Raw genomic sequence first — 12,860 nt, 5'->3', positions numbered from 1 at the left:
GGGAGGGCGGAGGCTTTGCATACATCAGGACAAATCATCATGAGGCGCGGGAAAATCAAACAACATTTCTTAAACTTGATTAGTACATTCATTGGCGGGAACAGGTCGGGCGGGGGTGATAGGTCAGTTCTAAAGCAGGGTACACATTCAAACTGATTGGTTCAGGCCCTGCGATGTCTACGTGCAAGGTCACACAGAGTCCTAGGTTATTAAACAACCAGGCGGTCAGGGGAAATATTTACTGGGCGGTTCCAAGCATTGTCTTAACAGCTACAGGAATTTCAGGTTTTACATGTAGCATAGGAACTTAACAATACCTGGTCCTTTACATTTTAACTCAGGCCTTGCAGCTTAGAAACTTTACAATGCCCGGTCTTTTATACTTTAACTTTTACACTTTAACTTCAATTTCTTTTACCCTTACAAAGTCTTAACTTAATCAGTAAATTGATTCCCTGATGGGGTGTGGCTGGAGGAAGTGGTTTATTGGAGGTGAGGCTATGAGGTATATATTTTGTATAGGGACAGTGGAGTCTCTGTTTTCTGATCATCATGTGAGCTAGGTTCCTCTGCCACACTCTTCCACTATGATGTTCTGCCTCACATGGAGCCAGTGGAATGGAGCCGACCTTCTATGAACTAAATAACCTTTCCTCTTCTACAGTTGTTCTTGTCAGATATTTAAGTCATAGCAGCGAAAAAGCTGACTAAAACATGACAAGGAAGGAAGGAAGGAAGGAAGGAAGGAAGGAGAGGGAAAGAGAGAGAAAGAAAGAAAAGTAGATAGGTTTGGTTTGGTGGGGGTTGGGGGGATGCTTGTCATTGAACCCAGTGACACTTTACCACTGAGCCACTTTTTTTTAAATTTTGAAACAGGATCTTGCTAAGTTGCTTAGGGCCTGGCTGAGTTGCTGAGGCTGGCCTCAAACTTGTGATTCTCTTTCCTTGGCCTCCCAAATGACTAGGATCACAGGAGAATGTCACTGTGCCTGACCAGTTTGGTCTTTTAGATGGAAGTTACTGCACACTGTTAATTACTGTAAGCTGGGAATGGAAACCTTAATACCATAAAACCTAAAAAATCTATGTGGACCATGATTTTCTTTCATTGAAGATTGCATTATTTGTTGAGAGCCACAGTTTAGTGGAATGACGCCAGGCATTTTGCCAGAGGGAATGGTTGAAAGGTGACCCTGCTCCAGGAATAGGGCAGCTCGGGATTAGGGCGGATCCTGCTAGGAATAGGGCAGCTCCTGGATTAGGGCCGATCCTGCTGCCTCAGGTGCCCCCTATTTTGAGTTCTCACGGGGGTTCTGGGGGAATTGGCAAGTGGAGCCCGGTGGAGGGAGTGTGTTCCCGGGAAGTGTGTGTAGAGTGCCGGTGAGAGTTGGGAAATAAAGAGTTGCTGTTTGAAACTACAAGGCTTTGTGGCAGCTCGGTTATTTGTGCTCAGCCAGACTGTGGCAATTATTTTTCTCCTAAATTAAGGGTAATTTTTTTTTTTAAGATTTAGATTCTATGACTAATATTTAGAATATTTGCTGCAGAATGGCTGCCCCGCAGCAGTGACCTCAGAATTCCCATTACAGGGCCTGGCATTTGCACACCAACAGGCACTTTCCCACTCTGTAAAGTCACAATTTCCAGAAAGGAATGGCTGAGCTTAAATTAGATTTCCATTCTTGGTCAATCAGCAATGACCAGGAAATAGTGACTATCATGTAGTACAATTTTTATGCACAGAATCAACTCTGGACAGGTGGAAGGAGTTGTTCTTGGAGGTGGGAGGAGAAGGCAAACACATTGTAGAACAAGGGTGACAATATCCCAGGGAACAAAGACTCTGTAACTTTTATGAGAAATTAATGTAACTATTGAACTGTGTGTAGATAGGAATATCATGTTCTCTTTTTTAAAAAAAAATTTAGTTGTAGATGGACAATATCTTTATTTAACTTATTTACTTATTTTATGTGGTGCTGTGGATTGAACTCAGTGCCTCATGCATGCGAGGCAAGCGTTCAACCACTGAGCAACAACCCCAGCCTGAATATCATGTTCTTCACATTTAAAAAATTATACACTTTGCATATGAATATGTATTCTTATATAGTAACTTGAACTGGCTCCTATTAGCTCAGTGACATTAATTTTCCTTATCCAAGCAATATGATATAGGTACTATGAGAATAGTTATAAAAGAAAATTAAAAAGTTAATTAATGAGAAAAAATAAAAATGGAATTCTAGATGTTGCTGGCTGGCTAAATCATGCTCACGATGCAAATTAGGCAATTTGAAAGGGACATCCATTTATTTGGGCCACTAGGGCACCATTTAAGGAATTCTTATTCTGGTAAATGAGGGTAAATAGGACCCTAGTGACTGAAAAATTTAAAGCGGCTTCCAAAAGCTCTAATTTTCACCTAGGGAGTACAAAAAAAAAAAAGTCTGTATGGAATAAATAGCCAGATAAATAATGCAAAAGCAGAAAGTTCAGGCCAAGGTGGAATCCATCTTTGAGAGATCAGGTACTGATGGCAAATTTCAAAGTATGTTTTACAGAAAGGCAATAATAGGGAACTGATAGAGGGCTTTGACATTGGTGTGTCAGTGTCATATAAATTCACAGATAAATTCATAGCTCAAGCAGAGTTTGCTCTTGAGACTGAGACCAAAATATGACACAGATGAGGCTTAGTCAAAAGGTGCAGGGTTTTCCTCTCACATCCCAAAGCAGATGTTCCCCGGTGTGGCACATATGCCAGAGCAAGAATATTTTCCATATTCTGTTGGGTGGTTTTTTGTGCACAGAATGTTATTTTCATTTTCTAAATTATCACTCAGATTATTAAAAATATAATTATTCCTTAAGCTTTATAGGAAGTAAGACACAGTTCTAAAAACATATAAAATATACACAATGGAATATTACTATTTTTAAAGCAATATACATTGCTTTAAAAATCCAGACAATTTTCATACCTGCTTTAAAGGATTTTTAATTCAATTAAATAAATTCCCTTAAATAGTAACAACTATAGTAATACATTTAGCATCTTTGATTTTCCTATCAAGTACTGCTAAAACAAAACCTTCACATGTTCTCAGGTAAACTATAATCTAATAAATTTATAACATTTCGATTTGAAATGATGAACTAGGACAATTGTTCAATTGCATACTTACTCGGAAATTATAAAACTAATATATTGCTCTAATAGGCCAAATTCAAATGTTTTCATATCCCATATGTACAGTTCCTTTAGCCCCAAAATATTCCTGTAAAGGTGTGGTTCTCCTAGCCACTCCTATACTTTATGTTTTCAGAAGCTGAGAGGCTCTGACCTGCTAAGGAAAAGATGACATCATCCCATACTCTGGGGATTTCCCTCTCAGATGTGTGAGCATTTGCAGAGCAACCAGAGGTTTTATATATATATAGATACACACACACACACACACACACACACACACACAATATAATGCATTTTGACATATTATATATACATAGAGTATAACTTATTTTAATCAGGATCACATTCTTGTGGTTTCATATGATGTGGAGTTACAGTGGTTGTATATTCATATATGAACACAAGAATGTTATATCTGTTTCATTCTACTATTTCATTCTCCCTCCCTTCTCTTCACTCCTCTCTGTCTAATCCGATGAACTTCTATTATCTTCCCCTATAAGAGAGAACATTCAGTCCTTGGTTTTTCAGGACTGACTGACTTAGTATGGCAGTCTCCAGTTCCATCCATTTAATGGAAAATGCCATAATTTCAATCTTCTTTATGACTGAGTAATATTCCATTGTGTATACATACCACATTTTTTTATTCATTCATTTATTGAAGGGTACCTAGATTAGTTCCATAGCTTTGCTATTATGAATTGAGCTGTATAAATATTGGTGTGGCTGTATTACTGTAGTACGCTGATTTGAAGTCCTTTGGATATACACTGAGGAGTGGGACAACTGGGTCAAATTGTGGTTCCATTCCAAGTTTTCTGAGGAATCTCCATATTGCTTTCCAGAGTTGCATCAATTTTCAGTCCCACCAACAATGTATGAGTATACCTCACCAACATTTATTGTTACTTGTATTCTTGATAATAGCCACTCTGTTTTAATTTGCATTTCTCTAATTGCTAGAAATATTGAACATTTTTTCATATATTTGTTGACCATTTGTATTTCTTCTGTGAAGTGCCTGTTCAGCTCCTAGGCTCATTTATTGATTGAGTGATGATGATGATGATGATGATGATGATGATGATTTAATGTTAAGTTTTTTGAGTTCTTTGTATATCCTGGAGAGTATGCTCTATCTGAGGTGCAGGTGGCAAAGATTTACTCCTATTCTATAGGCTCTCTCTTCACATTCTTAATTGTTTCCTTTGCTGTGCAGAAGCTTTTTAGTTTGATACCTTCCTATTTATTGAGTCTTGATTTTACTTCTTGAGCTTTAGGAGTCTTGATGAGGAATTTGGTTCCTAAGCTGACATGATAGAGTTGGGCCTACATTTTCTTCTAGTAGGTGCAGGGTCTCTGGTCTAATACCTAGGTCCTTGATCCACTTTAAATTGAGTTTTGTGCAGGGTGAGAGATAGGGGTTTAATTTCATTTTACTTCATATGGATTTCCAGTTTTCCCAGCACCATTTGTGAAAGATGCTATCTTTTCTCCAATATGTGCTTATGGCAACTTTATCCAGTATGAGATAACTGTATTTATGTGGGTTTGTCTCTGTGTCTTCTGTTCTATTGTGGTTGTATATGATGTGGCATTACAATGGTTGTACATTGATATATGAGCATAAGAATGTTATATCGGTTTCATTCTACCATTCCACTCCCCTTTGCTCCATTCCATTGCTCTTCATGTCTGTCGTGGTTACTATATCTCTGTAGTATAATTTAAGGTCTGGTATTGTGATGCCTTCTGCTTCACTCTTCTTGCTAAGGATTGCTTTGGCTATTCTGGGCCTCTTATTTTTCCAAATGAATTTCATTTCTATTTCCATGAAGAACATCATTGGAATTTTAATAGGAATTGCATTAAATACAACCAGAGATTTTAGCCAGGGCATTAGTCCTGGACTGCACACCTCCAAGACAGCTTTTGTCACAATCCTGACTCAGGTTTGACTTTCTTTTATAATTACAATAGCTCTTTATGTCATAAGGAGCGCATGGCTACTTCAGAGCTGACACACTTTAAGCAGAGTGGTACAGTGCCTAGAGCCCATGATACTTTTAGCTGCCCATAAATATGTTTTCATTTCTTTTAAAATCAGAAGAAAAAATTAATGTAGCAATAATGATCACATACTATCAAATTCAGCTTCAATTATATTAATTTGTGTATCAAAACACTGGTAAGATATAATTCCTAATACTTCTCCCCAAAAGCTATAATGTGGTCCTGGTCACTTTAGCCCATATTCCTGGTGTGAGTCCTATCCATGGTCTAATTTTTAAGTCAACTTACAGAATGACACCCCACTTAGGCTGACAAATTATGCCAATGTATTTGCATTTCTTTGGCTCTTTCTATACTTACATATCTGAATCACAGAATTCTCCATTCTTTTCTTTTTACTATCTTAATGAACATACAACCCTTCTACACATTAAAATGCTATCTAATGAACAAAAACTTGAACAGTCATTTTATAAAGAAACCTATTCAAATGGTAAATAAGCATATAAAAACCATCATTAGTCATCAGAGAAATGAAAACTAAAACCACAACAAGATAGGATCATACACCCACAAGAATGGCTAAAATTTTTAAACTGACAAACACTAAAAATGGTACATTCATGTTAGAAAATGTTTTGGTGGTTTCACATCAATCCCAGGATCTAACAATTTCTCTCCAATTTACCCTAGAGAAATGAAATATAAATGTTCTTAGACACTTTATTCAAACCAGCTAAAAATTGGCAGCAACCTAGTATTAGTTTTTCATCACCTAACAAACAACTGAAAAGGAGGCAAGATTTACTTTGACTCACAGTTTCAGAGTTTTCCATTCATGGTTGGCTTGTTCTATTGCTTCTGGGCTTGTGGTGAGGCAGAATAACATGGCAGGAGGGTGTGACAGAGTAAAGTCCGTCACCTTAGAAACTTTAGGAGTCTTGTTGAGGAATTCAGTTCCTAAGCCTACATTTTCTTCTAGAGTTGGGCCTACATTTTCTTCTAGTAGGTGCAGGGTCTCTGGTCCAATACCTAGATCCTGGGTCCACTTTGAGTTGAGTTTTGTGCAGGGTGAGAGATAGTTGTCCAATTTCATTTTACTTCATATGGATTTCCAGTTTTCCCAACACTATTTGTGAAGCACAGACAGAAAAAAGGGCCAGGGACAAGATTTAGCCCACAAAGGCATGCCCCAAAGAATCCACTCCCTCCAAGTAGGTTCCACTTCCTACATTTTCCTTTACCTTCCAATAATCTATTCTGCTATGAATTCCTCAATGGATCAATCCATGGATAAGGACCCTTATGATCCAATCAACTTCCTAAAATCCCCACCTCTGAGCGTTGATGCATTGGGGACCAAGACTTCAACTCACAAGACTTTGAAGGATACTTTATTTAAAAACTGTAACAAACCTCAAATGCCCCCTAACAGGAAAATGAATCAACAGCCTATTTTATATTCATACAATGGAAACTACTTAGAAAAATAAAAGAATGAACAACCTGAATTAATTTCAAAAACTTTATACTGAGTTAAAGGAGCCTTACATGAAAGAGTATGTATCATGTTATGATTCTTCTACTTTTTTTTAAGTTCAGAGCAGTCTGAACTAACTTTCAATGAATAAAGTCAAAATAATTAATACCTCTGCAGGACAGGGATTTACTAGGAAAGGACTTGCAGAAACTTGCTGGAGTGATAGAGTTTTGGGCTTATGCATTTATCAAAATTCATCCAATGCAGCTGGTGGGGCACACTTGTAATCTTAGCAACTTAGGGAGGCTGAGGCAGGAGGATTGCAAGTTCAAAGCCAACCTCAGAAACTTAGCAAGACCCTGTCTGAAAAACAAAAAATAAAAAGAGCTGGAGATATGGGTCAGTGGTTAAGTGCTCCTGGGTTCAATCCCCAGTACCAAAGGAAAAGAAAAAAAACTCATCCAATGCTATATATAATATTTGTGTATTTCAATGTATATACATTTTACTTAAAAACAAAAAAAATCAAACAAATGTTGAACTCTAGTTAATAGTATGAATGTTGAAATCTTTAAGAGTAAAGTACACTAATGTCTGCAGCTTGTATTGAAATGTATCAAAAAATAAGATAGTGGGCAAAGGATTTAAATAGACATTTATCCACAGAAGATATGCAAATGGCCAGTAAGCACTAGAAAAATGTTCAGTATCATTTGTCATCAGAGAAATGCATCTCAAAACCACATGGGATGTCACTTCTCACCAATTAGGAGAGTGAAAAGGTTCAGGACATACCATCTCCCAAATATGTCACTTTTGAAAATTGAATATTTTGAGCTACAGGCACTTGGGAAGCAGCAGATGCAGGAAGGGCTCTCCGCCTGCCCCTTTCTACCCAAAAGCAGGTCACGAAATTTCCCACTAGAAGTGTACCCTGTCTGCACCAGGGAGAGGAGAACATTCTCATTGCTAGACTGGGGCGTCCAGCCCTTTGCCTTGTCCCATCCCCACAAATGTGTCATTCTTTGTGTAACAGGGTACATAAGCTTTAAGGCTGGGTCCTTTGGGTCTTCATTTTTCTTCTGAAGGTGCCCATGTACATGTAAAAGTACTGGGTGAACTTGTATGTTTTTCCAATTCATCTATTTTATATCAGTTTCATTCTTAGGTACAGACCCAGAGCCTAAAAGGGTAGGAAGAAGTTTTTCCTCCCTTACAATGACTGTAATCAAAAAGACACGGGCTGGAATGGTGGCATATATCTGCAATCCCAGTTACTAAGAGGCTGAGGTAGGAGAATCACAAGTCTGAGGCCAGTCTGGGCTATTTAGTGATACCCTGTCTCAAAAAAAAAAAAAAAAATTAAAAGACTGGATGTGTAGCTTAGTGGTAGATTACTTGCCTACTGTGTGTGAGCCCCTGGGTTCCATCCCCAACCTGGAAAAAAAGAAGACACACAATAACAAGTGTTGTTGAAGATGTGGAGAAATTGGAATCCTCATATATTGCTGGTGAAAAATGTAATATGGCAAAGTCACTGTAGAAAACAGTTTGGCATTTTCTCAAAATGTTAAACATAGAGTTATCATATGACTCAGAAATTCCACTCCTGGATATATAACTCTAAATTGGAAAACATGTCTACATAAAAGTTTGTATATAAATATTCACACGAATATAAGACATAATATAAAGAGCACATATGTTCATCAACTTATTAATGGACAAATACAAATGTTTTATCCATATAAAAGAATAGTATCCAGCCATAAAAAAGGAATAAAGTACTGATTCATGCCACCATACAGATGAATCTTGCAAACATTGTGCTAGGGAAAATAAATCAGAAACAAAAGGCCACATAGTCTATTTCTTTTGTATGAAATGTCCAGAATAGTCAAATCCACAAGAGATTGAAAATAGATGACAGTGGGAAGTGACTAATTAATGGATGCAGATTTTCTTTTTTAGGGAAATGAAGATGTTTTAATCTTAGATAGTAGTGATGATAGCTCAACCTTGTGAATAAGTAAAAAAAAAATGGCAGGTAAGCACTAGAAAAATGTTCAGTATCATTTGTCAATCAGAGAAATGCACATTTTTGTACATTTTTAAAGTGTAGATTTATGATATGAGAGTTGTATCTTGACTTAAAAAAATAAGACAGATTAATAAATGGATAGAGGGGTGGTTGGTAAACATATGATAAAACAATCACAGCAAAATGCTCATTATAGAATTGAGGTGGTGGTTACATGAGTGCCTATTGTACGATTCTTTCCATTTTTCCGTATGTTTGCAATTTTTATAATAAACTGATGAAAAAATAGCCAGTGATACAAATTTTAAGATTATTCTATTAACATATATAAAAGAACTTGCTTTAAAATAAAAAGCAAAAGAGAATAAGTAGATGATAGATAAATGCCACATACCTTTGAATCAGCAAGTGGGCTTCAGTTTCTGGCAGTTGGGTTCCCAGAGGGGCCATCCTGAGGGAAGTACCCGGAGAATCAGGTGGGCTTTTTATTATGACCTGGCCTCAGAGGTCACATTGTGTCATTCTGTGGTACTCTATTGATTAAAGCAGTATAAACCTGAATAATATCCAACAGGAAGGGACATAGACCCCTCCAACTTTGTTGTTGTTGTTTCTACTGGTGATTGAGCCCAACCCAAGGGCCCTTTACCACTGATACATCCCCCGAACCTCGACCCCTCCTTTATTTTGAGATGGTCTTACTAAGTTACTTAAGCTCTTGCTAAATTGCTAAGGCTGGTCTCAAATTGGTGATCCTCCTGCTTCAGCCTCCCAAGTTGCTAAGATTACAGGTGTGTACCATCAGGCCTGGCAGGTACCTACCCTTCTATAGAAGAACCAAAAATTATAGAACACTTGTTGGTTGAAAACAAATATTATTACATTTAGAAAACCAAGTCTGCCACAGCTATGTCAATTACTCAGCCTCAGTAATTATCTGCTCATCAATTACTCAGCCTCAGTAATTATCTGCTCATCAATCTTGTTTCATTTATCCCTGTCTACCTTCATTCTTCCTCTTAGATTATTTTGAATGAAATTCTAAACATCATATCAGTTTACCTATAAACCCTCCAGCAGGTATCTCTAAAAAAAATAAGGATCCTTGAAGAATAGTCGTAATGCCAAAATCAACCCTTAAAAACATTAACACTAATTTGTTTAATACACTCAATATCCCATCCATGTTTCCCTGATTGCCTTGTAAATGTTTTTTAATAAAGTTTATTTGTTGGTTCTTTAATATGAGTTTTTCTTCAGAAATAAATGCACATTTGACTTGCTTAAATCTGAAGAGCATCAGACTGAAGACACAGACTTATCTCAGACAGACAAATCTGATCTCAGATAGGCTTACCCTTTTTCGAACTTTACACAACATATGCATGTACTGAAGTATCACATTCTACCCCACAAATACATAACTGTTTATGTATTGTTATAGTTTAGCTATGAAAAGTCCTCCAAAGGCCCATGTGTTCAAGGCTTGATTGACAGTCCATGCTGTTGAGGTGGTGGAAATTTTAAGAGGTGTAACATTTTAGAAGAAGATTGTGGGAGCTGATCTCTTCCACTTTCTTTTTCACACCAGGCCATGAGGTGAACAGGCCTCTACCCTTATGTGCTCCCACCATGAGGCACTGTGCCATCATAGGCTCAAAGCAAAAGAACAAATCAGTCATGGATTTAATCCTCCAAAATCGTGAGCCAAAATAAGTCTTTCCTCTTTTTAAGTTGATTTGTCTCATATGTTTATTACAGCTACAGAACGCTGTCTAATGTATGTCAATTTCAGGAAAAAAACTGTCTGTATCCATACACCTAATGATATCCCACCCAGTTGCAAATGAAGTAAGCAAATGATGTTTCTTATCAATGATATTTTTCCATTTTCTATTAATTTTGCGAAATGCTGACAAAGTTTAGTACAAAACTCAAATAATTGTCCAATGATGCCAATCTTAGTCTGTTTTATAATGCTATGAGAGATTATATTAAATTAAATTACCTGTCAATAGGTAATTTATATTGAAAAGAAATTTATTTCTCACAGTTCTGCAGGCAAGGATTGAGGGGACAGCATGTAGAGAAGGCCTTGTTATTGTGTCTTCCCATGGTGGGAGGCAGAAGGAGAGGGCAAGAGAGAAAGCAAGAGAAGGTTGAACTTATCCTTTTACAAGGAATCCATTCCCATGATATTGAACACTCCACCAATAATGATGTTAATCACCTAGTTGTACCGCTAACAAAAGCAATGAAATTTCAACATATGCTTTTTGGGGTATGTAGTCAAACCACAGCAATGACTGAACCAACTATTCAATAAATGTCGTAGAAGCAATTACAAACCCAGCTTGTTGACTGCTCTCGCATGCACTTTGGCAAAAATCTGGGTGTAAACAACAGCTATTACAAGGCCTCAGTCACCAGTACTAAGTCAGAAGGGACTGTTTATACACAGGCAGCCCCCATTATTAACTCCTCGTTTGGAGTCAACAAAGAAGTAAATAATTTTTGCCCACCTTCAGGACACTTTCTTCCCTTCCTTTTTTGTAATTCTGGGAATTGAACACAGGACCTCACACATGCGAGGCATGCATATACCACTCAGTCCCAGCCAAAGCACTTATTTCTTGCAAGAGCCCAAACCTGACTGTATTAGTTAGCTTCCTGATGCTATAACAACATACCTGTGATAAACAACTTGAAAGGAGGAAAGATTTATTTTGGCCCAAGCTTTCAGAGGTTTCAGTCCATGGCCCTTGGTCCTGTTGCTTTGGGCCCATAGCAAGGCAGAATGCCATGGTGGGAAGCAGCAAATTGCTTACCTAATGGTGACCAGGAAGCAAAGAGAGAGATAGGGTGAGAGAAAGGACGGGCCTGGGTCCAAACACACCCTACAATGTCATGTCCTAGTGGCCCCACTTCCTTCACTTAGACCCCACCTCCAGAAGTTTCCACCACCTCAATAGTACCGCCACCTCAATAGCACCTGGGGACTCAGCCTTCCACACAGGAGCCTTAAGAAGAATATTCCAGATCCAAACCATAACACTGACAATTGGCCACAAATCAAGAACACTCTAGACTGAGTCTAGCCTACATATAATATTAGGATAGGCTACATGACAAAGTTCCCTGAAGAAGCAGCAGCTGTATTAAAATCCTACAGACTGCCCAGCATGGTGGCACATGCCTGTAATCCCAACAGCATGAGAGGCTGAGCGAGGCAGGAGGATGGGGAGTTCAAAGCCAGCCTCAGCAAAAGTGAGGTGCTAAACAACTCAGTGAGAACCTATCTCTAAACAAAATAGGGCTGGGGATGTGGCTCAGTGGTCAAGTGCCCCAGAATTCAATCCCCAGCACCTCCCTCCCCCCCAAAAAAATTTCCTACAGACTACAGACTGCTGGGCCGTGCCTGACTAGAACACTGCAATTGTAGAGAGACAGAATATTACATGTCTAGAGCCAAGTTTATCTTGGCCTATCTTTTTTATCTGGCCTAACATTCTATCTAACTAAAAGATAAGTTTCTTAGAAGGTAGCACGCAGCTTAGCAGACCTCTAGGCTGCATCGATCCTAAAGCTAAGAACATCTGAAGCCTACAGAAGGGATGTACCTTGCTGTAGCTGCTCCCACCAATGTCACTGGTAAATGTATTGCTTTATGATTTTTCTCTCTGCTGTGACTATAAGAGTTCATGTAATTTTTTCAAGGGTAAAACATATTCAGGGTAACTTAAATCCATGTTCCTGGGCAAGGTCACTCATATTGGGCTCATAATAAACTATTTTCTTCTGGTGGTGCTGGGGATTGAACTCAGAGCCTTGTGCATTTTAGGCAAGCACTCTACCAACTGAGTTATATCCCCAGCCCAAAACTATTTTCTTGTTTCCTTATTTTACCAGAACAGATACTTTCTCCCATCCCACCACTTCCTTATTTCCAAAGCATTTGCTGGACTTCTTCATTCTCTGCCCCATGTTTGGACTATTTTAACTGTTTGTGTTTATATTGTTTATACTGTTTACAGTTTACTGTTTATTGCTGAAGGTAACAATAATTAATGTACTACTTTACTTTATTATACTTTTGGAATGAGTATAATTAGTTGGGTCTCCAAGGG

Source organism: Marmota flaviventris, chromosome 7, assembly GCF_047511675.1.
Source record: "Marmota flaviventris isolate mMarFla1 chromosome 7, mMarFla1.hap1, whole genome shotgun sequence".
Classification (NCBI taxonomy): domain Eukaryota; kingdom Metazoa; phylum Chordata; class Mammalia; order Rodentia; family Sciuridae; genus Marmota; species Marmota flaviventris.
Note: the sequence above shows the minus strand (reverse complement) of the source record.